Source organism: Oncorhynchus keta, chromosome 35, assembly GCF_023373465.1.
Source record: "Oncorhynchus keta strain PuntledgeMale-10-30-2019 chromosome 35, Oket_V2, whole genome shotgun sequence".
Classification (NCBI taxonomy): domain Eukaryota; kingdom Metazoa; phylum Chordata; class Actinopteri; order Salmoniformes; family Salmonidae; genus Oncorhynchus; species Oncorhynchus keta.
The window spans coordinates 11,244,910-11,269,909 of NC_068455.1; the positions used below are offsets into that span (position 1 = coordinate 11,244,910).

Below are 25,000 nucleotides of genomic sequence, written 5' to 3' on the forward strand. Positions count from 1 at the left end.
ACTTAGTAGAGTGGCTAAATTACTAAAGAGGTATTTTACTTAGTAGAGTGGCTAAATTACTAAAGAGGTGTTTTACTTAGTAGAGTGGCTAAATTACTAAAGAGGTGTTTTACTTAGTAGAGTGGCTAAATTACTAAAGAGGTGTTTTACTTAGTAGAGTGGCTAAATTACTAAAGAGGTGTTTTACTTAGTAGAGTGGCTAAATTACTAAAGAGGTGTTTTACTTAGTAGAGTGGCTAAATTACTAAAGAGGTGTTTTACTTAGTAGAGTGGCTAAATTACTAAAGAGGTGTTTTACTTAGTAGAGTGGCTAAATTACTAAAGAGGTGTTTTACTTAGTAGAGTGGCTAAATTACTAAAGAGGTGTTTTACTTAGTAGAGTGGCTAAATTACTAAAGAGGTGTTTTACTTAGTAGAGTGGCTAAATTACTAAAGAGGTGTTTTACTTAGTAGAGTGGCTAAATTACTAAAGAGGTGTTTTACTTAGTAGAGTGGCTAAATTACTAAAGAGGTATTTTACTTAGTAGAGTGGCTAAATTACTAAAGAGGTATTTTACTTAGTAGAGTGGCTAAATTACTAAAGAGGTGTTTTACTTAGTAGAGTGGCTAAATTACTAAAGAGGTGTTTTACTTAGTAGAGTGGCTAAATTACTAAAGGGGTCTGAAAGAAGGGCAGGATCTTTCCATACTTGCATTGTTACTATCCCTTTTCTCTCTCTCTCTCTCTCTCTCTCTCTCTCTCTCTCTCTCTCTCTCTCTCTCTCTCTCTCTCTCTCTCTCTCTCCCTCTCTCGCTCTCTCCTCTAAAGGAATCTCTCCTGTAGCTAACTGCTTTCTTCCTGTCTCTTGCTGCTATCTTCCTGTAGCTAACTGATTTCTTCCTGTCTCTTGCTGCTATCTTTCTGTCTCATGCTGCTATCTTCCTGTAGCTAACTGCTTTCTTCCTGTCTCTTGCTGCTATCTTCCTGTAGCTAACTGCTATCTTCCTGTAGCTTGCTGCTATCTTCCTGTGGCTTGCTGCTATCTTCCTGTCTCGTGCTGCTATCTTCCTGTAGCTAACTGCTTTCTTCCTGTCTTTTGCTGCTATCTTCCTGTCTCGTGCTGCTATCTTCCTGTAGCTAACTGCTTTCTTCCTGTCTTTTGCTGCTATCTTCCTGTCTCGTGCTGCTATCTTCCTGTAGCTAACTGCTTTCTTCCTGTCTCTTGCTGCTATCTTCCTGTCTCTTGCTGCTATCTTCCTGTAGCTAACTGCTTTCTTCCTGTCTCGCGCTGCTATCTTCCTGTAGCTAACTTCTTTATTCCTGTAGCTTGCTGCTATCTTCCTGTAGCTAACTGCTTTCTTCCTGTCTATTGCTGCTATCTTCCTGTAGCTAACTGCTATCTTCCTGTAGCTTGCTGCTATCTTCCTGTGGCTTGCTGCTATCTTCCTGTCTCGTGCTGCTATCTTCCTGTAGCTAACTGCTTTCTTCCTGTCTTTTGCTGCAATCTTCCTGTCTCGTGCTGCTATCTTCCTGTAGCTAACTGCTTTCTTCCTGTCTCGCGCTGCTATCTTCCTGTAGCTAACTTCTTTATTCCTGTAGCTTGCTGCTATCTTCCTGTAGCTAACTGCTATCTTCCTGTAGCTTGCTGCTATCTTCCTGTGGCTTGCTGCTATCTTCCTGTCTCGTGCTGCTATCTTCCTGTAGCTAACTGCTTTCTTCCTGTCTTTTGCTGCAATCTTCCTGTCTCGTGCTGCTATCTTCCTGTAGCTAACTGCTTTCTTCCTGTCTCTTGCTGCTATCTTCCTGTCTCTTGCTGCTATCTTCCTGTAGCTAACTGCTTTCTTCCTGTCTCGTGCTGCTATCTTCCTGTAGCTAACTTCTTTATTCCTGTAGCTTGCTGCTATCTTCCTGTCTCTTGCTGCTATCTTTCTGTGGTTTGCTGCTATCTTCCTGTAGCTAACTTCTTTATTCCTGTAGCTTGCTGCTATCTTCCTGTGGCTCACTGCTATCTTCCTGTGGCTTGCTGCTATCTTCCTGTGGCTTGCTGCTATCTTCCTGTCTCTTGCTGCTATCTTTCTGTGGCTTGCTGCTATCTTCCTGTGGCTTGCTGCTATCTTCCTGTCTCTTGCTGCTATCTTCCTGTGGCTTGCTGCCATCTTCCTGTCTCTTGCTGCTATCTTCCTGTGGCTTGCTGCTATCTTCCTGTCTGCTGGTATCTTCCTGTCTCGCTGCTATCTTCCTGTCTCGTGCTGCTATCTTCCTGTCTCTTGCTGCTATCTTCCTGTCTCTTGCTGCTATCTTCCTGTCTCTTGCTGCTATCTTCCTGTCTCTTGCTGCTATCTTCCTGTCTCTTGCTGCTATCTTCCTGTCTCTTGCTGCTATCTTCCTGTCTCTTGCTGCTATCTTCCTGTCTCTTGCTGCTATCTTCCTGTCTCGTGCTGCTATCTTCCTGTCTCTTGCTGCTATCTTCCTGTCTCTTGCTGCTATCTTCCTGTCTCTTGCTGCTATCTTCCTGTCTCTTGCTGCTATCTTCCTGTCTCTTGCTGCTATCTTCCTGTCTCTTGCTGCTATCTTCCTGTCTCTTGCTGCTATCTTCCTGTCTCTTGCTGCTATCTTCCTGTCTCTTGCTGCTATCTTCCTGTCTCGTGCTGCTATCTTCCTGTCTCGTGCTGCTATCTTCCTGTGGCTTGCTGCTATCTTCCTGTGGCTTGCTGCTATCTTCCTGTCTCTTGCTGCTATCTTCCTGTCTCTTGCTGCTATCTTCCTGTGGCTTGCTGCTATCTTTCTGTGGCTTACTGCTATCTTCCTGACACTCTCTCTGGCCGGGCTTGCTGACGCCAAGGCAACCGATCACATTTCACATACTTCACTTCAGAGCCTGAATGGATCACACACACCACATGACCCAGAACATGAAATACCAGGGAGAGAGACACACTACATGACCCAGAGCAGGAAATACCAGAGAGAGAGAAACACTACCTGCCCCAGAACAGGAAATACCAGAGAGAGACACACTACATGACCCAGAACAGGAAATACCAGGGAGAGAGACACACTACATGACCCAGAGCAGGAAATACCAGGGAGAGAGACACACTACATGACCCAGAACAGGAAATACCAGAGAGAGAGACACACATGACCCAGAACAGGAAATAACAGAGAGAGAGACACTACCTGTCCCAGAACAGGAAATACCAGAGAGAGAGAGAGAGACACTACCTGACCCAGAACAGGAAATACCAGAGAGAGAGAGACACTACCTGACCCAGAACAGGAAATACCAGAGAGAGAGACACTACCTGACCCAGAACAGGAAATACCAGAGAGAGAGACACTACCTGACCCAGAACTGGAAATATCAGAGAGAGAGAGACACACTACATGACCCAGAACAGGAAATACCAGAGATAGAGACACTACATGACCCAGAACAGGAAATACCAGAGAGAGACACACTACATGACCCAGAACAGGAAATACCAGAGAGAGAGCTCAATGAGGGATCATAGCTTTCACCTGGATTGATGGAAAGACTTTTGCTAATGTTTTGTCCACTCAGTCTACATCACAAGGATGTTAAATACTCCCCAGTCGTTTTTGAGACCTGATATTCTGAGCAGCGCAAGATGAGATGTAGGCCAATGTCATAGGCCTATCATCATCCGTCACCTCCTTTCGGGCTAAATTCCAAATCCTTTCAGGCTAAATTCCAGCTAAACCTGGAGAAGACCGTTTGGCCTAACCAAGAGGCTAGGTTCCTGTCTGGAAGCATCGTTTCATCTGCCCCTACAGTCTTTCTTCAGTACTGCAGTCTAACTTCCATAGACAGCCTCATAGAGAAGTCAGATTTGAAAATTCCCAACGAGACACTTTAGTCATCACCTGTGTGCACAAAAAAATCCATTGATTTATTCAAAAAAAATGTTGCTATGGTTGATTTTTATTTGTTATTCATCACTCAGCCAAAGATTTAACATTTTATATTCATCCAATGTCTGCCACGTTATATGGATGACTTGATGACATCATCACTGCTCGCGCTGCTCCCTGTGTGCAAGTGAGCGCTTGTGAAGTCGGGCTGTGTAAACCGGATGCAACCAGGATATAGACGGTCCGTGAATCGACGTATGTGAAAGCGAGTATATTCCATTGAAAACAGAGGTCGGACATAAGTTATTTTATAAATCAGTGGGTCTGACTACTTCCGGAAAGCTCCTGAGGAAAAGTTACAACAGTACATAGCTGTATTAGACTGAAATATATAAGTTCATTTAGCTAGGCCGGCATTGTAAATAAGAATTTGTTCTTAACTTACTTGCCTAGTTAAATAAAGGTTAAATAAAGGTTAAATAAAAAATACAAATGATTTCAAACTTGTGAGGCTCTCAAGGCTTGTTAGTTTCTCATTCAACATATTTGCTCCTACTTCACTTCATCCTGTTTTAAAAGTCTTCCTGTTTACATTCCCTGAGACCAACCAGAATGATTTGGTAATCACATATTCCCAGATAAAACAGCCACGCATCATTATAATTATTTATACTGCTACTAGTCACTTTCTCCTGCCTAACATGTACATATTCACCTGAAATTCTCCCTGCACATTATAGATGTGGTACTGGCAATTACCATGTATATATATATCTTATTTCATGTTTCTTGTGTTGTCTTTATTATATTTTACCATTGATTACTGCGCTGTTGGGTAGAGCTTGTGAGTTATCAAGCATTTCACAGTGACAATACAACTTTAATATGTGGTCTCTCATTTCTGCATTACCAAATGTTGCGCAAGGCAAAAGAGTAGGCTATGATTACATCGCTCTGCCTCTTCTCACAGTGGTTTAATAGAGTCAGATCAAAGCTGAATCAATAATAATTATTCATTAGTATTGTATATAACACAACCAAATATAATAGCATAGTATAACGTTACTGTCACACCAAAAAAATACCACCTCATATCTTATTTTAGGATGGTTAGCTGAATAGTCCCCTCCAAAATATTACGTGGTCAAAACTCAACTGCGCACGCCACTAGGCCCAAATGTGCTCTGATTATTAAAACATAAAACAGGAAGGCTCTATAGTTAGTTAACAACCATTTGCGATAATTGGCTCACCAATCAGTCATTCAAGAAAATCTAAATGCCTATTCACATGAATCTGATGGAGATCAGACGATTGACATGCAGACGCAGTTTGTATATTTCACTGGCAAAACGTGAACAATTATAATACATGATTGACAGTGATGATGGCCTATCGGTATGCCTAACTTGCTGTTTGAGGGTATTACAAATTGAAAATGATAGGGAATCAATATGTGTGGGTATCGGCAAATGTGACGATATATTAATTCTGTACAACAGGCTTCATATGTTGGTACAACCGTAGAGAATGATGCACCTAAAACACGATCACTGCAACATGAGTGGGTTTTACACCGTCCTTCCAATGTCCCACAGAATCATCATGTTGTCCTGCATTTGGTTACTTTAAATGTGGTCACTCTAGAGAGAGCGTGCGAGCATGACAGAGAGAGAGAGAGACAGAGACAGAGACAGAGAGACAGAGAGACAGAGAGAGAGAGAGAGAGAGAGAGAGAGAGAGAGAGAGAGAGAGAGAGAGAGAGACTTTTGGTCTTTCTTTATTGAAACATTCTTAATTCATTTAAAACTCACCCCCCACTCCTAAAATAAATAAAAATAAAAAATAAATAAAAATACACAAAAACCCTCTCCTACAACCGTATATCCAAAACATCTTCCCCAGCAATACAGACAGCCCCCAACACACCATATCTCCTCAAACATCTCCACACATTTGATAATTTTATAGAACTCAAACTCAACCCTAAGGCGCGCAGAGACCATCCCATGAAACAGTAGTAAAGGGTCTGTTATCCCCCACCTTTGACCCTGTTCCTCCTTGTTAGCCAAATAGCTAACTTTGCCTGAGCAAACAGAAAATTCAACAAAACACATTTTTCTTTCTCCTTACTCGAATACCTGTATCCCATTATAAACATCCCAACAGCAAAAACCACCCCCAACCTGTCACACAGACATTCCAACAGAGACATTAATGGCATTAACCTGGTGCACACAGAAAACACATGAATTACAGTTTCTTTCATTTGACAGAAAGGACACCCCTGCCCAATTCCCGGATCAACCCGTGCCAACCAGCTGTTAGTGGCCAGGGCTCCATGAAGAACCCTCCACTGGAGGTCCCCTGACCTCTTTGGTACTGGGGGTTTGTAGAGCGCCCTCCATCTAAAACCCACCATACTCTCCGCCCCACATACCCCCTGCCACTGATGTGCCTTCACTCCTGTTAGGCTTCTAATGCTCCTCACCTTAACGCAGAGGTTGTAGAGGGCTTTACCTCCCACCCCCTCAAACTCCCCAGGCTCGGAGTGTTAAAATCTAACAAGTCCTCCAGACCCCCTTGCCAGTCTCCAGTCTCTGCCGTCACCTGCAGTGGCGGGAACATTGGTGGCCCCTCTCCCTTTGGCCTCTCAAACACCCCCTTACCGGCTCAGACAGTGCCTCCTGGACCTCCTCCAGGAATCTCTCCAGCAGCCTAAGAGACGTTATTCCTGTTTGTTGCGCCAAGACCTCCGGGGTTTTCCACCCTCCTCTCCCAGCAGTCTCAGGTCACCCAGCCTTTGTAAACCCCCTGCCATCAGTTGCCTCTGCAGGGTGGCCGACTGAACCGATCTCAAAGGGATGGCTGGGTTGTGGAAGATGGGCTCCTCCCACACCCACTGCCCAGGCTCCACACCCCTTCTCGTGTGGGCCTTAGCAGCTGCCAGGCCCTCAGCACCGCAGAGTAAAACTCTGAGAGACCTGCTGTACTCAGCCTCTCCAGCTTCATGAGGAACAGCTGCCGGTCCAACCCTAATCCGCCAGCTCTCCTCAGCAGCGCATGCTGGTTCCCTCCAGCCAACATCAGTGTGGTACAGCAGTCTCTGCACCGCCTTCAGTCGGAAAGCAGCCATCCTGCTCTCCAGTTCCACCAGGCCCTGTCCTCCTTCGTGGACGGTCATGTACAAAACTGCTGCCTTCAGCCAGTGATGTCCCGACCAAAAAAGTCCACCAGCTTGCGTTGCAGGTCTGCAAGCAGACCGGCGGGGGGTTGAGGACAGCCAGTTTATGCCACAAGGAAGATGCCACCAGGTTGTTGATTATCAGCACCCTCCCTCTATATGACACTTGGGACAGGAGCCACCTCCACCTGGCCAGTCTTGACACCACTGCCTGTGTCAGCCCCTCCCAGTTCTTGCTGACCCACCTCTCCGAGCCCAGGTACACCCCCAACACTTTAAGCCCTTCACAACCCCACTGCAAACCCCCTGGAAGCAGAGGAGGAGCCCTATCCCCCCATGCCCCACATAACAGAGCTTTGCTCTTTCCCCAGTTTACCTTAGCTGATGAAGCTCCCTCATACACCTTCAGACTGGTCTCTAGTTCCTGCATATCTTGCCCATCCCTGACCATCACAGAAACATCATCTGCATATGCTGAGACTGCAATTCCTGTCACCACATCCATGCCTGTCCAGCACACTCCCCGCAGTCTCCTGCGTAGCAGTCCTAAAAAAGGCTCAATGGCTAGTGTGTACAGCTGCCCAGATAGAGGGCATCCTTGTCTAATGCCCCGTCTCACCCAGACTGGCCTACTGAGCCCCCTCCAACCTTAACCATACATGACGCCCCAGCATACAACAGCTTCACACAGGTCACAAAACTCTTCCCAAACCCAAACACAGACATCACATTAAACAGATACTCATGATCCACTCTATCAAAAGCCTTCTCTTGATCTAAAGAGACCAGTCCAAAGTTCACATTAGAACCTCTCGACAAGTCCAACATGTCCCTAATCAAGAACAAGTTGTCCGTGATTGAGCGTCCCGGTACACAATATGTCTGGTCCTTGTGTATTATAGAGTCCAGATGGGACTTCAGTCTGTTAGAGAGGACCTTGGCAAAAATCTTGTAGTCCGCACAGAGTAATGCCACAGGCCTCCAGTTCTTAAGTTCACACAAGTCCCCTTTTTTGGGCAGGAGAGTCAGAGCCGCCCGACGGCAGCTCATCGGCAACTCTCCTACCCCTACGCATTCTCGCAACACGCAAAAGAAATCCTGTCCAATTGTTCCCCAGAATTTTTTGTAAAATTCCACTGGAAGTCCATCAACCCCGGGTGCACGACCGGGGACATCTGGGTTACTGCCTCTGCCAGTTCATGTGACAACAGAGGAATGTCCATTTCATCCCTCTGTGCCCGAGAGAGCTTAGGGAGTCCTGCGAACAAGACCTGAGCACACATAGGATCACACATTTCTGCCCTATACAATTCAGTATAAAACTCCACAGTCCGCTCCCGCATCTCCCCCACCACAGAGGTCACCCGCCCATCAGACAGCCGTAGACAATGCATACCCTTGGCTTCACTGCTCTGTCTTTCCAAACCAAAGAAGAAGGAGCTGGGAGCATCCATCTCCTTGAGCATGGAGAACCTAGCTCTTACAAGTGCTCCCTTTGCTTTAACCTGGAAAAAACTGCCCAGGTCCCTACGTAATTCGGCTAAGTTAGCCTGGAGGCCTACATTGCCTTGCCCCACCATCTCTACCTCCATCTCACTAATACACCGCTCTAGTTCCCCAACACTCTCCTAGCCTCTGAGGATGAGAGAGCTGTGTACTGTTGACAGAAAAGCCGAATTTGCACTTTCCCCACATCCCACCACTGACTCAGAGACTCATACTCCTCTCTTCGCTGCCCCCATCTTTCCCAAAAGTCTGGAAACCTGAGCAAAAAGTGGCATCTTGTAAGAGCTTTACATTGAACTTCCAATAAGATGCCTGCCGGGGCCCTGGTGAAATAGACAGCCGAGCCATGGTTATGTGGTGATCCGAAACCCCACTGGGAGAATGGTAGCACCCAGAAGCCTATTGCTCTGATTCCTGGACATGTAAAAACGATCAAGTCGAGCTGCACTCACCCTAGCCCCAAAAACCTTCACCCACGTATACTGTCTTGTGTTTGGATGTTTAGTTCTCCAAACATCCACTAGGTCAAACTGATTAAAGATGTCCCTTAACACTCCCACTGACACTGAATGAGGCTCTTCCCCATTTCTGTCTTTTGTAAAATCCATTGTACAGTTCCAGTCACCTCCGATCACCAGCGTCTCCTCAGGCGCTACTTGTGAGAGTTCCTGTCTAAGACTCCCAAATAGAACCCCTCTTTCTCTCCTTGTGTTAGGCGCATACACATTTATAAAGACAAAACACATGTTGTTAATTTCTGCTTTAACAACAAGCAACCTACCCCTACACACCTCCTTTGAGGAGCAAATTTTTACAGCCAGACCCGGTGCAAAAAGGACTGCCACCCCTGCACTAAGATTTGTCCCATGGCTCAACACACTTGCCCCTTTCCACCAGAGCCCCCAATCAACTTCATTCACCACATCACTATGCGTCTCCTGCAGAAACAACACCTGTACTTGTTTATGTTTTACATATTCACTCAACACACTCCTCTTTCCCGCATCTCTGGCGCCATTTATATTGAGCGAGCCTACCCGAAGAGTCTCCATAAGAAGTGGGAGAAAAGCCAGCAGAGAAATAGACCAATAGCAAAGCTCAAAAAGCCCCAGTGTCAGTAAGAAATTAAACATTTAAACAGTGTCTGAAGGTAAACCTTTACGCACTGTTGTGACCCACTTCCTCAACCTAAACCGTTTCTTGGGTGAGAGGACACCATGCCCCTCATTTCTCATAGCATGTTGTACTGATCTTACAAACTTTCTAGGATCAGGAAAAAAAGCCTCAAGATTAACTTTTTTCCCCTTAGTCTCATTCAGGAACCTTGTCAGTTCTCTCAACGTGTACTTAGACCCCTCTGGTTGACTGGCTGTCAGCTCCGGGCCAATTGAAGAGGAGTCTGAAAAGAATACCTCCTCATCCTCTTCCTCAGACTCACTTTCCTCCTCTTCTCTATCTCCCACCCTGACCACCTGCCCTTTCTCTCTGGTTAGGGCCTCACCCACAGCAACAGGCAACATTTCCATGGTGCCTTTGTCCACACCCTTTTTCTTTTTCCTCTTGACACCCTCCTCCTCCTCCCCTAATCTCTTACACTTCCCCACTATACTCTCCTCATCCACTAGAAAAACCTGACGAGACGCAGTATCATCTGCACCACCCTCCATAGCATGACTAGGGCCAGCCTCAGCTACAACACCCTCCATAGCATGACTAGGGCCAGCCTCAGCTACAACACCCTCCATAGCATGACTAGGGCCAGCCTCAGCTATACCACCCTCCATAGCATGTCTAGGCCCAGCCTCAGCTACCCCACCATCTCTAGCCTGACTAGACCCAGCCTCTGCTTCTCCACCATCTCTAGCCTGACTAGACCCAGCCTCATCTACACCACCATCTCTAGACTGACTAGGCCCAGCCTCTGCTGTCTGCATCTCCTTACCCCCTGCATTTTCACCTCGATTTCCCCCTTGCGCTCGTACCCTCCCCTTGTCTATGGCCTTTATGTGGGCACGCAAAGCTCTTGTGCCCCAAATCCCCACATTCAAAACACCGTAGACTATCTGTGCTGGCAAAACCTGCATAGAGCCCTTCCCCATGCCTCACTTTAAAATGCACATTTAGCTGTTGCTCATTATTGTTCAGAAACATAAACACTTGCCTCCTGAATGAAACAACGTGCTTAACGGCATCTGCCTGAAAACCTGCTGACAGTACACGGAAACCGCGAGCAAACTTACCAAAACGACTCAGCTCTTTCCTAATTTGATCATCCGTAATAAACGGAGGCAAATTTGCCACTACAACTCTTGTTGAAGGGGTAGAGAGAGGTGAAATTGACACCAACACATCCCTTACAAATATTCCGCTAGCAATTAGCCTACCGACCAAATTAGCCCTTTTCATGAACACAACCACAGCCTTGTTCATTCTAGAAGCAGAATGTATAAACTCAGCTCCTACCTGTTCACCGACCGCGAGCAGAACCTCCTCCACCTTAACTCCGTTCTCAGGAACACACCTGAAACCATGCTGTATCGACAGCGTCTCCTGCGCACTAGGCTGAGAAGCCATTGCGCACACTATACCTTGCAACCCCCGGAACGTTACTCTGTCCTCTTCCACCCTAACTTGGAAAAAAAAAACTTTGGATACCGCTAAAAACAAATATTGCATTAACCCTCCACCATAGAAAATAACATGTAAAGAAAAGAATAGAATCAAGAAAGTTAGTTAGGATAGAGCTTTCCACACCAAACACTCAAACTCCAAAAACACCCAGCATGCACCGAGAGAGAGAGAGAGAGAGAGAGAGAGAGAGAGAGAGAGATGAGGAAGGGAAGTGGAAGAGAGAGGGGGCAGGGTAAGGAAAGAGGCATTATCAAGACTTCATAATGATGTATGTAACAGGCCTAACTATGACACAACACCCAGGAAAATTGTTTGTGATTTAACAGGTCCAACAACAGACTTATAACACAGACACAACAATATACTGCAGCACCCAGCTCACTCATCAATTCACACATGATGACAGACACAACAACATACTGCAGCACCCAGCTCACTCATCAATTCACACATGATGACAGACACAACAACATACTGCAGCACCCAGCTCACTCATCAATTCACACATGATGACAGACACAACAACATACTGCAGCACCCAGCTCACTCATCAATTCACACATGATGACAGACACAACGACATACTGCAGCACCCAGCTCACTCATCAATTCACACATGATGACAGACACAACAACATACTGCAGCACCCAGCTCACTCATCAATTCACACATGATGACAGACACAACGACATACTGCAGCACCCAGCTCACTCATCAATTCACACATGATGACAGACACAACGACATACTGCAGCACCCAGCTCACTCATCAATTCACACATGATGACAGACACAACAACATACTGCAGCACCCAGCTCACTCATCAATTCACACATGATGACAGACACAACGACATACTGCAGCACCCAGCTCACTCATCAATTCACATGATGACAGACACATGATGAGCAGACATCAATTCACACATGATGACAGACACAACGCATACTGCAGCCCCAGCTCACTCATCAATTCACACATGATGACAGACACAACGACATACTGCAGCACCCAGCTCACTCATCAATTCACACATGATGACAGACACAACAACATACTGCAGCACCCAGCTCACTCATCAATTCACACATGATGACAGACACAACGACATACTGCACCACCCAGCTCACTCATCAATTCACACATGATGACAGACACAACGACATACTGCAGCACCCAGCTCACTCATCAATTCACACATGATGACAGACACAACGACATACTGCAACACCCAGCCACTCATCAATACACATGATGACAGACACAACAACATTCAGCACCCAGCTCTGTTCAGATGACAGACACAAAAAGCAGCACCCAGCTCACACCCACATGATGACAGACAATGGATCAGGACACATACTGCACAAGAGAAAGATAGATGACAGACACAACAACATACTGCAGCACCCAATGGAGGGATGACAGAACAACGGGCATCAACTGAGCACCCAGCTCACTCATCAATTCACACATGATGACAGACACAGAAAAACACACCACACCTACGGTTCATATCTGTTCAGTCATAAAAGCAGACGCTACACCCACCCAATGGATCAGGAACAAGAGAAAGATAGAGAGAAAGAGTAATGTAGGGAGGAACAGGGATCAATGATGATAGCAGACATATCAAACACAAGCTTAGGGCCAATAACAACGACCAGTAGCAGATTGCTATCTAAGTGGGAGTGACCAATAGCAGATTGTTATCTAAGTGGGAGTGACCAATAACAGACTGGTAGTTAAGTGGGTGTGACCAATAGCAGGATGGTGTTCTAGGTGTGGTTTCGATAGATGTGAGGAAACTGTTTCATTCCCCGGACAGACAGGCAGACCCAGGAGACAAGGGTCAAGGCTGCTAGCAGACACACACGCACGCACGCACGCACACACACACACACACACACACACACACACACACACACACACACACACACACACACACACACACACACACACACACACACACACACACACACACACACACACACACACACACACACACACACACACACGCGCACGCACGCACGCACGCACACACGAACACACGAACACACACACACACACATGCGCACACCAGCACACGCACACCTCTGACTCACTCTGACACATCAGAGACTGAAGATAAAAAGAGGGATAACGAGGAGAAAATGAAGAGGGTGAGATGCTTTGAAGAAGAAAACATGCTACCTCACAGAACCAACCACCCACAGACAACGAAAAAGAGAGAGAGAGAAAGAGAGAGTGAGTGAGACAGAAAGAAAGAGAGAGAGAGTGAGAGAGTGACAGAGAGAGAGAGGGAGAGAGAGAGAAGGAGAGAGGGAGAGAGGGGGAGAGCGAGAGAGAGAGAGAGACAGAGAGAGGGGAAGAGAGAGAGAAAGAGAGAGGGGAAGAGAGAGAGAGAGAGAGAGACATATTTCCCTCAGATTACACAGATCCACAAAGAATTCGAAAACAAACCCAATTTTGATAAACTCCCATATCTACTGGGTGAAATTCCGCAGTGTGCATCACAGCAGCAAGATTTGTGACCAGTTGCCACAAGAAAAGGGGCAACTAGTGAAGATCAAACACCATCTTAAATACAAACCATATTTACAGCTGAAGTCAGGAGTTTACAGACACTTTGGTTGGAGTCATTAAAACTCGTTTTTCAAACACTCCACAAATGTATTGTTAACAAACTATAGTTTTGGCATGTTGGTTAGGACATTTACTTTGTGCATGAAACAAACAATTTTTCCAACAATTGTTTACAGACAGATTATTTCACATTTCAATTTCACATAATTTACTGTATCACAATTCGAGTGGGTCAGAAGTTTACATACACAAAGTTGACTGTGCCTTAATGTCTCCTAGAGATGAACGTACTTTGGTGCGAAAAGTGCAAATCAATCCCAGAACAACAGCAAAGGACCTTGTGAAGATGCTGGAGGAAACAGGTATAAAATAATCTATATCCACAGTAAAATAAGTTCTATATCGACATAACCTGAAAGGCCGCTCAGCAAGGAAGAAGCCACTGCTCCAAAACCGCCATGAAAAAGACAGACTAGGGTTTGCAACTGCACATGGGGACAAAGATCGTACTTTTTTAGAAATGTCCTCTGGTCTGATGAAACAAACATAGAACTGTTTGGCCATAATGACCATATTTATGTTGAAGAAAAAGGTGGAGGCTTGCGAGCCGAAGAACACCATCCCAACCGTGAAGCACAGGGGTGGCAGCATCATGTTGTGGGGGTGCTTTGCAGCAGGAGGGACTGGTGCACTTCACAAAATAGATGGCATCATGAGGTGGAAAATTATGTGGAAAATTGAAGCAATATCTCAAGAAATATCTTAAAAATCTCCAAATGGATAATGACCCCAAGCATACTTCCAAAGTTGTGGCAAAATGGCTTAAGGACAACAAAGTCAAGGTATTGAAGTGGCCATCACAAAGCCCTGACCTCAATCCCATAGAAAATGTGTGGGCAGAACTGAAAAAGTGTGTGTGAACAAGGAGGCCTACAAACCTGACTCAGTTACACACAGCTCTGTTAAGAGGAATGGGCTTAAATTCACCCTACTTATTGTGGGAAGCTTGTGGAAGTCTACCCGAAACGTTTGACCCAAGTTAAACAATTTAAAGACAATGCTTCCAAATACTAATTGAGTGTATGTAAACTCCTGACCAATTGGGAATGTGATGAAAGAAATAAAAGCTGAAATAAATAATTCTCTCTACTATTATTCTGACATTACACATTCTTAAAATAAAGTGGTGATCCTAACAGACCTAAAACATGCGATTTTTACTATGATTAAATGTCAGGAATTGTGAAAAAGTTTAAATGTATTCGGCTAAGGTGTATGTAAACTTCCGACTTCAACTGAAAACCATTGTAAACACATATTAATGTTGATTTATTTTCCCTTTATAACTATGTATATAGCCATAATATGACATAAAATGTCTCTATTACTTTGGAACTTTTGTGAGTGTAATGTTTACTGTTCATTTTTATTGTTTATTTAACTTTTGTTTGTTTTCTTTTTCTCTTGCTTTGGCAACGTAAACATATGTTTTCCATGCCAATAAAGACCTTGAATTGAATTGAAATTTAATTGAGAGAGTGAGCGAGAGACAGAGAGAGAAAGAGAAGGGAAGAGAGAGAGGGGAAGAGATAGAGAGAAAGAGAGAGGGGAAGAGATAGAGAGAAAGAGAGAGGGGAAGAGAAACAGAGAGAGAGAGAGAGAGAGAGAGAGAGACAGACAGAGAGAGGGGAAGAGAGAGAGAAAGAGAGAGGGGAAGAGAGAGAGAGAAAGAGAGAGGGGAAGAGAAACAGAGAGAGGGGAAGAGAGAGAGAGAGAGAGAGAGAGAGAGAGAGAGAGAGAGAGAGAGAGAGAGAGAGAGAGAGAGAGAGAGAGAGAGAGAGAGAGAGAGAGAGAGAGAGAGAGAGAGAGAGAGACAGATGGAGTGAAATGAGAATAGTTTCATGTTTTTTAAAGGAGAAAGAGATGGAGGAGAATCGATATTCCGAGTCTTCAGACCCATCGTCTTTGATGCAACTCTTGTGGAACAAAGAGGACATAAAAGGAGGAGTGAGTGAGAGGAGGATGAGAGGATGGAAGGATGGAGGAGAGAGCTCCTGGTTCAGAACACACACTTGGTGAATAATAAGGAGTGAAGTGTTACACACACACTTTCACACACGTTGTTGTCCTATGGAGGACCGTTTATTTTTCTTCTTCATTCTCTCAATTCAATTTAAGAGCTTTATTGTTGTGGGAACATTGCCAAAGCAAGTGAATAGATCACAAAAAAAGAGTAAAATAAACAATAAAAAATGTACAGTTAACATTACTCACAAATGTTCCAAAGGAATAGAGACATTTCAAATGTCATATTATGGCTATAGACAGTGTTGGCTATATACAAATGTCATCTCTCTCTCTCTCTCTCTCTCCTCCGTCCTTTGACTTATCACCTGAATGTCTAATTGTGGAAGAAAGGAAGAGGAGAGTGGAGATAAGGAAGTGGAAAGGAGGGGAAAAAAGGATAACAGAGAGAAATGGAAGACTGTCTCCATCTCTCTCTCTCTCTGTCTCTCAGGACCAGCTTGCTTAGGGGACTCTTCTCCAGGTTCATCTCTCTGTAGATGATGGCTTTGTTATGGAAGGTTTGTGAATCGCTTCCTTTTAGGTGGTTGTAGAATTTAATGGCTCTTTTCTGGATTTTGATAATTAGTGGGTATCGGCCTAATTCTGCTCTGCATGCATTATTTGGTGTTTTACGTTGTACACGGAGGATATTTTTGCAGAATTCTGCGTGCAGAGTCTCAATTTGGTGTTTGTCCCATTTTGTGAAGTCTTGGTTGGTGAGCGGACCCCAGACCTCACAACCATAAAGGGCAATGGGCTCTATGACTGATTCAAGTATTTTTAGCCAAATCCTAATTGGTATGTTGAAATGTATGTTTCTTTTGATGGCATAGAATGCCCTTCTTGCCTTGTCTCTCAGATCATTCACAGCTTTGTGGAAGTTACCTGTGGCGCTGATGTTTAGGCCAAGGTATGTATAGTTTTTGGTGTGCTCTAGGGCAACAGTGTCTAGATGGAATTTGTATTTGTGGTCCTGGTGACTGGACCTTTTTTGGAACACCATTATTTTGGTCTTACTGAGATTTACTGTCAGGGCCCAGGTCTGACAGAATCTGTGCATAAGATCTAGGTGCTGCTGTAGGCCCTCCTTGGTTGGTGACAGAAGCACCAGATCATCAGCTGAGATGATCTCTGTCTGTCTGTCTGTCTGTCTGTCTGTCTGTCTGTCTGTCTGTCGCTCTCTCTCTGTCAGAATGTTTGGAAACAAGCCACTATGGTCGGTACGTTCCTACGGTACATGCTGTACTTAGTAATGGTTTGTTTTCGGCAAGTGGGTGCTATAGAGAGGATATCACTTCCTGATATGCTCTGTGTCCCCATAGGAAGGGGCTGTGGTATGGAAATCACTTCATGATATGCTCTGTGTACCCGTAGGAGAACACTTCCTGATATGCTCTGTGTACCCGTAGGAGAGCACTTCCTGATATGCTCTGTGTACCCGTAGGAGAGCACTTTCTGATATGCTCTGTGTACCCGTAGGAAAGGGCTGTGGTATGGAAATCACTTCCTGATATGCTCTGTGTCCCCATAGGAGAGGGCTGTGGTATGGAAATCACTTCCTGATATGCTCTGTGTCCCCATAGGAGAGGGCTGTAGTATGGAAATCACTTCCTGATATGCTCTGTGTCCCAATAGGAGAGGGCTGTGGTATGGAAATCACTTCCTGATATGCTCTGTGTCCCAATAGGAGAAGGCTGTGGTATGGAAATCACTTCCTGATATGCTCTGTGTCCCAATAGGAAAGGGCTGTGGTATGGAAATCACTTCCTGATATGCTCTGTGTCCCCATAGGAGAGGGCTGTAGTATGGAAATAATTGTGGAAGAAAGGAAGAGGAGAGTGGAGATAAGGAAGTGGAAAGGAGGGGAAAAAGGGATAACTCCATCTCTCTCTCTGTCACTTCCTGATATGCTCTGTGTCCCCATAGGAGAGGGCTGTGGTATGGAAATCACTTCCTGATATGCTCTGTGTCCCCATAGGAGAGGGCTGTAGTATGGAAATCACTTCCTGATATGCTCTGTGTCCCCATAGGAGAGGGCTGTGGTATGGAAATCACTTCCTGATATGCTCTGTGTACCCATAGGAGAGCACTTCCTGATATGCTCTGTGTCCCCATAGGAGAGGGCTGTGGTATGGAAATCACTTCCTGATATGCTCTGTGTCCCCATAGGAGAGGGCTGTGGTATGGAAATCACTTCCTGATATGCTCTGTGTCCCCATAGGAGAGGGCTGGGATCTAGGTGCTGATATGCTCTGTGTCCCCATAGGAGAGGGCTGTAGTATGGAAATCACTTCCTGATATGCTCTGTGTCCCCATAGGAGAGGGCTGTAGTATGGAAATCACTTCCTGATATGCTCTGTGTCCCCATAGGAGAGGGCTGTAGTATGGAAATCACTTCCTGATATGCTCTGTGTCCCCATAGGAGAGGGCTGTGTATGGAAATCACTTCCTGATATGCTCTGTGTCCCCATAGGAGAGGGCTGTGGTATGGAAATCACTTCCTGATATGCTCTGTGTCCCCATAGGAGAGGGCTGTAGTATGGAAATCACTTCCTGATATGCTCTGTGTCCCAATAGGAGAGGGCTGTGGTATGGAAATCACTTCCTGATATGCTCTGTGTCCCCATAGGAGAGGGCTGTGGTATGGAAATCACTTCCTGATATGCTCTGTGTCCCCATAGGAGAGGGCTGTAGTATGGAAATCACTTCCTGATATGCTCTGTGTCCCCATAGGAGAGGGCTGTGGTATGGAAATCACTTCCTGATATGCTCTGTGTCCCCATAGGAGAGGGCTGTGGTATGGGAAGTGATTCCACTGTGATATTCTGTGTCCCCATAGGAGAGGGCTGTGGTATGGAAATCACTTCCTGATATGCTCTGTGTCCCCATAGGAGAGGGCTGTGGTATGGAAATCACTTCCTGATATGCTCTGTGTACCCATAGGAGAGGGCTGTGGTATGGAAAGTGATTCCACTGTGATATTCTGTGTCCCAATAGGAGAGGGCTGTGGTATGGAAATCACTTCCTGATATGCTCTGTGTCCCCATAGGAGAGGGCTGTGGTATGGAAATCACTTCCTGATATGCTCTGTGTCCCCATAGGAGAGGGCTGTGGTATGGAAATCACTTCCTGATATGCTCTGTGTACCCATAGGAGAGCACTTCCTGATATGCTCTGTGTACCTGTAGGAGAGGGCTGTGGTATGGAAATCACTTCCTGATATGCTCTGTGTCCCCATAGGAGAGGGCTGTGGTATGGAAATCACTTCCTGATATGCTCTGTTCTGTGACAGGGATGAGAGAGGCTGAATAACATCACACAGCAGATGGAGGGGTGTGTGTGTCATCATAATAGTGGTTCAATAATATAGGGCTAGTTTCTCAGTCCCTCAAGGGAATCCCCCAACACACTCAAGACCTACTCGACGGGCAAGGCAACACACACATACACACATCAGTGAGCGTGCTTACTGGTGTGTATTCAATTTTGGGTTTTATATTTAGTTCCAAGACGTGTGTGTGCACGCGCGTGTGAGTGTGGGCCTGCAGTTCAGATCATGTTTCGTTTTGCTGCTTTCGACAGATGTTCCTCCCACATACAGTACCTGCCGATACAGGTGCACTATCCCTCCCTCCCTCCTTCCCTCCCTCTCCAGGTAATACCAGGCTCTACAGCAGCAGAGTTCATACTAAACACTCCTCCCTCTAAGTGCCAGTCTTAGTATCAGTGGTGTGGAGAGGCTGTCTGTCAGCTGTCTGAGGACTGCATGAACATCCAGTAACTCGCAGGTGCAGGAGACCGAGAGAGAGAGGGAGAGAGAGAGAGAGAGGGAGAGAGGGAGAGAGACAGGCAGAGAGAGAGAGAGAGAGAGTGAGAGAGGGAGAGAGGCAGAGAGAGAGAGAGAGAGAGAGAGAGAGAGAGAGAGAGAGAGAGACAGACAGACAGACAGACAGACAGACAGACAGACAGACAGACAGACAGACAGACAGACAGACAGACAGACAGACAGACAGACAGACAGAGAGAGGAAGAGAGACAGAGAGGAAGAGAGAGAGGAAGAGAGACAGAGAGAGAGACAAAGAGGAAGAGAGAGAGGAAGAGAGAGAGAGGAAGAGAGAGAGAGAGAGAGAGAGAGAGAGAGAGAGAGAGAGAGAGAGAGAGAGAGAGAGAGAGAGAGAGAGAGAGAGAGAGAGAGAGAGAGGGGATTAGAGGAAGTATGAGAGGTAGAACAATTGAGAGAGAGGATTAAAGTTGATCAAGGACTATAATTAACACATCTCACCAAGGATAATGGTATAATCTAGAAGATTATTAATTTTTATCTCAAACACTCATCGCCCTCTCCTCCATGACATAAAAGCTTGGGGAAGATGTCTACTGACGTTTCGCAACCATGGTAACAATACTCCAGGTGGCCAGCGCTAACCATTACCATGGCAACATCCAGAAGGTGAAGCTCCATGTCTTCCTCACTGAGTGGGGGATTGAGTCAAATTAACTGACCGACTGATTGAATCCAGTTAACTGACTGGGGGATTTGAATCCAGTTAACTGACTGGGGGATTGAGTCCAGTTAACTGACTGGGGGATTGAGTCCAGTTAACTGACTGGGGGATTGAGTCCAGTTAACTGACTGGGGGATTGAGTCCAGTTAACTGACTGAGAGATTGAGTCCAGTTAACTGACTGGGAGATTGAATCCAGTTAACTGACTGGGGGATTGAATCCAGTTAACTGACTGGGGGATTGAGTCCAGTTAACTGACTGGGGGATTGAGTCCAGTTAACTGACTGGGGGATTGAGTCCAGTTAACTGACTGGGGGATTGAATCCAGTTAACTGACTGGGGGATTGAGTCCAGTTAACTGACTGGGGGATTGAATCCAGTTAACTGACTGGGGGATTGAATCCAGTTAACTGACTGGGGGATTGAGTCCAGTTAACTGACTGGGGGATTGAGTCCAGTTAACTGACTGGGGGATTGAGTCCAGTTAACTGACTGGGGGATTGAATCCAGTTAACTGACTGGGGGATTGAGTCCAGTTAACTGACTGGGGGATTGAATCCAGTTAACTGACTGGGGGATTGAGTCCAGTTAACTGACTGGGGGATTGAATCCAGTTAACTGACTGGGGGATTGAATCCAGTTAACTGACTGGGGGATTGAGTCCAGTTAACTGACTGAGAGATTGAGTCCAGTTAACTGACTGGGGGATTGAGTCCAGTTAACTGACTGGGAGATTGAATCCAGTTAACTGACTGGGGGATTGAATCCAGTTAACTGACTGGGGGATTGAGTCCAGTTAACTGACTGAGGGATTGAGTCCAGTTAACTGACTGGGGGATTGAATCCAGTTAACTGACTGGGAGATTGAATCCAGTTAACTGACAGGGGGATTGAGTCCAGTTAACTGACTGAGAGATTGAGTCCAGTTAACTGACTGGGAGATTGAATCCAGTTAACTGACTGGGGGATTGAGTCCAGTTAACTGACTGGGGGATTGAGTCCAGTTAACTGACTGGGGGATTGAGTCCAGTTAACTGACTGGGGGATTGAATCCAGTTAACTGACTGGGGGATTGAGTCCAGTTAACTGACTGGGGGATTGAGTCCAGTTAACTGACTGGGGGATTGAGTCCAGTTAACTGACTGAGAGATTGAGTCCAGTTAACTGACAACAATGGTCTTCATCCAAAATGGTACCCTGTTCGGAAAGTAATGCCCTACTTTTGTCCAGAGCCATACATGATAGAAAATAGGGTACCATTCCTGATGTGTATTTTATAGCCAGTACCTTAGCCACACCCCCAGTGGAACACTAGCCACACCCCCAGTGGAACACTAGCCATACCCCCAGTGGAACACTAGCCACACCCCGGCGGAACACTAGCCACACCCCCAGCGGAACACTAGCCACACCCCCAGTGGAACACTAGCCATACCCCCAGTGGAACATTAGCCACACCCCCAGTGGAACACTAGCCATACCCCCAGTGGAACACTAGCCACACCCCCAGTGGAACACTAGCCATACCCCCAGTGGAACACTAGCCATACCCCCAGTGGAACACTAGCCATACCCCCAGTGGAACACTAGCCACACCCCCATTGGAACACTAGCCACACCCCCAGTGGAACACTAGCCACACCCCCAGTGGAACACTAGCCACACCCCCAGTGGAACACTAGCCACACCCCCAGTGGAACATTAGCCACACCCCCAGTGGAACACTAGCCACACCCCCAGTGGAACACTAGCCACACCCCCATTGGAACATTAGCCACAACCCCAGTGGAACACTAGCCACACCCCCAGTGGAACACTAGCCACACCCCCATTGGAACACTAGCCACACCCCATTGGAACACTAGCCACACCCCCAGTGGAACACTAGCCACACCCCCAGTGGAACACTAGCCACACCCCCAGTGGAACACAACAATAGAAGACTTTCCCCTTTATTTGTGTCCCTCCTTCGTTTCCTCCTAGAAACTGATACAGTACCAGCCAAAAGTTTGGAAGCACCTACTCATTACAGTTTCAAAAAATCGAAATGTATTCTACATAATGGTGAAGACATCGAAACTTTGAAATAACCAAACAAGTGATAAACAAATCAAAATGTATTTTATATTCTACAATTAATAAAAAAATAAAGAGAAACCCTTGAATGAGTAGGTTTGTCCAAACTTTTGACTGCTACTGTATTTTACTCCTCTTTTTCCGTCTTTCAAAACTCCTCTCTCCCTCATGTTTTCCACTTCTCCCTCCTATCCTTCCCTCTCTGTCACATGTGCTCCCTCTCTTTCTCTAGGTCACCACGGCGCACACCTGTCACCATCGTTACGCACATCCGCGCGTCATTAGACTCACCTGGACTCCATCACCTCCCTGATTACCGTCCCTTATATATGTCTCTTTGGTTCTTTCCCCAGGCGTCATTGTTTCTATTCCAGTTTCATGTCTGTTCGTGTTTCTTGTTTTGTATTATGTTGTGTTTATTATTTAAAACACTCACTCCCCGAACTTGCTTCCCGACTCTCAGCACACATCGTCACACTCTCCCTCTCCCTCCTATCCTTCCCTCTTTGGCTTCACAATAGCCATATTAAGGTCTCTGTGCATAACCATGTGCAGTAGCAGAGTAGCAGGAACTTGGAAAACCGGTCCACCGGTCAAGTGACAAAGGAACAATGCTGACTTATACACCAAAACCCCTTCTCAATACCCAGAGCCATGGGAAGAGAGGGTGGAGAGAGAGGACGATCCATTCCATAGGATTACAGTAGAGCACCAAAGAAAGACAAGAGAAACGAGAGGATGCTGGGATGTTGCCAGAATCCCCCTATAACCCCCCAAAAAAAAAAAATATATATATAATGTCTGAATGAAAGAAAGACAAGAGAAAGGAGAGGATGCTGGGATGTTGCCAGAATCCCTCTATAACCCCCCCCAAAAATAAAAATAAATGTCTGAATGAAAGAAAGACAAGAGAAAGGAGAGGATGCTGGGATGTTGCCAGAATCCCCTATAACCCCCAAAAAAAAAATAATAATGTCTGAATGAAAGAAAGACAAGAGAAACGAGAGGATGCTGGGATGTTGCCAGAATCCCCCTATAACCCCCCAAAAAAAATATATATATATAATGTCTGAATGAAAGAAAGACAAGAGAAAGGAGAGGATGCTGGGATGTTGCCAGAATCCCTCTATAACCCCCCACAAAAAATAAAAATAAATGTCTGAATGAAAGAAAGACAGGAGAAAGGAGAGGGTGCTGGGATGTTGCCAGAATCCCCTATAACCCCCCCAAAAAAAAAATAATAATGTCTGAATGAAAGAAAGACAAGAGAAACGAGAGGATGCTGGGATGTTGCCAGAATCCCCCTCCCCAAAAAAAATATATATATATATATATAATGTCTGAATGAAAGAAAGACAAGAGAAAGGAGACGATGCTGGGATGTTGCCAGAATCCACCCCCCAAAGAAAGAGAGGGAGAGGAGCGGACACAGAAAGGAGCATTTAGACTACGAGACATTCTGTTTTATTAGAGCAGAACCAATTCTATATCGACACAGTGGTAGTTATTTTCATCTATCCAGGTACCTGAAGGGCGGGGTGGTTTAAGATATCTAAAGAGCATATGCAAATGAGTCAACATCTCCACTTCGGCAGCTTTCAGGTGAATGAGAACCGTGGAAGGAGGGGGGTTTCAGTTCACCCTGGTGCACTAAAGGGGGTGAGGGGTGAGGAAGGGACATGGAAGGAGGGGGGTTTCAGTTCACCCTGGTGCACTAAGGGGGGTGAGGGGTGAGGGGTGAGGAAGGGACATGGAAGGAGGGAGGTTTCAGTTCACCCTGGTGCACTAAGGGGGTGAGGGGTGAGGAAGGGACATGGAAGGAGGGAGGTTTCAGTTCACCCTGGTGCACTAAGGGGGTGAGGGGTGAGGGGTGAGGAAGGGACATGGAAGGAGGGAGGTTTCAGTTCACCCTGGTGCACGGAGGAAGGGACATGGAAGGGGGGGTGACCCTGGGGGGGTGAGGGGTGAAAGGGACATGGAAGGAGGGGGTTTCAGTTCACCCTGGTGCACTAAGGGGGTGAGGGGTGAGGGGTGAGGAAGGGACATGGAAGGAGGGGGGTTTCAGTTCACCCTGGTGCACTAAGGGGGTGAGGGGTGAGGGGTGAGGAAGGGACATGGAAGGAGGGAGGTTTCAGTTCACCCTGGTGCACTAAGGGGGTGAGGGGTGAGGGGTGAGGAAGGGACATGGAAGGAGGGGGTTTCAGTTAACCCTGGTGCACTAAGGGGGTGAGGGGTGAGGGGGACATGGAAGGAGGAGGTTTCAGTTCACCCTGGAAGGAGGGAGGGTGAGGAAGGGACATGGAAGGAGGGAGGTTTCAGTTCACCCTGGTGCACTAAGGGGGGTGAGGGGTGAGGGGTGAGGAAGGGACATGGAAGGAGGGAGGTTTCAGTTCACCCTGGTGCACTAAAGGGGGTGAGGGGTGAGGAAGGGACATGGAAGGAGGGAGGTTTCAGTTCACCCTGGTGCACTAAAGGGGGTGAGGGGTGAGGAAGGGACATGGAAGGAGGGAGGTTTCAGTTCACCCTGGTGCACTAAGGGGGTGAGGGGTGAGGGGTGAGGAAGGGACATGGAAGGAGGGAGGTTTCA

At 46.2% G+C, this 25,000-nt stretch overlaps 1 protein-coding gene across 2 annotated transcripts in view; it reads right to left on the reverse strand.

The window, feature by feature from the left end:
• LOC118378836 (forkhead box protein N3-like) overlaps positions 1-25,000 on the reverse strand; it is a 173,689-nt gene that overhangs the window by 70,732 nt on the left and 77,957 nt on the right. The gene's annotated exons all lie outside the window — the stretch shown is intronic.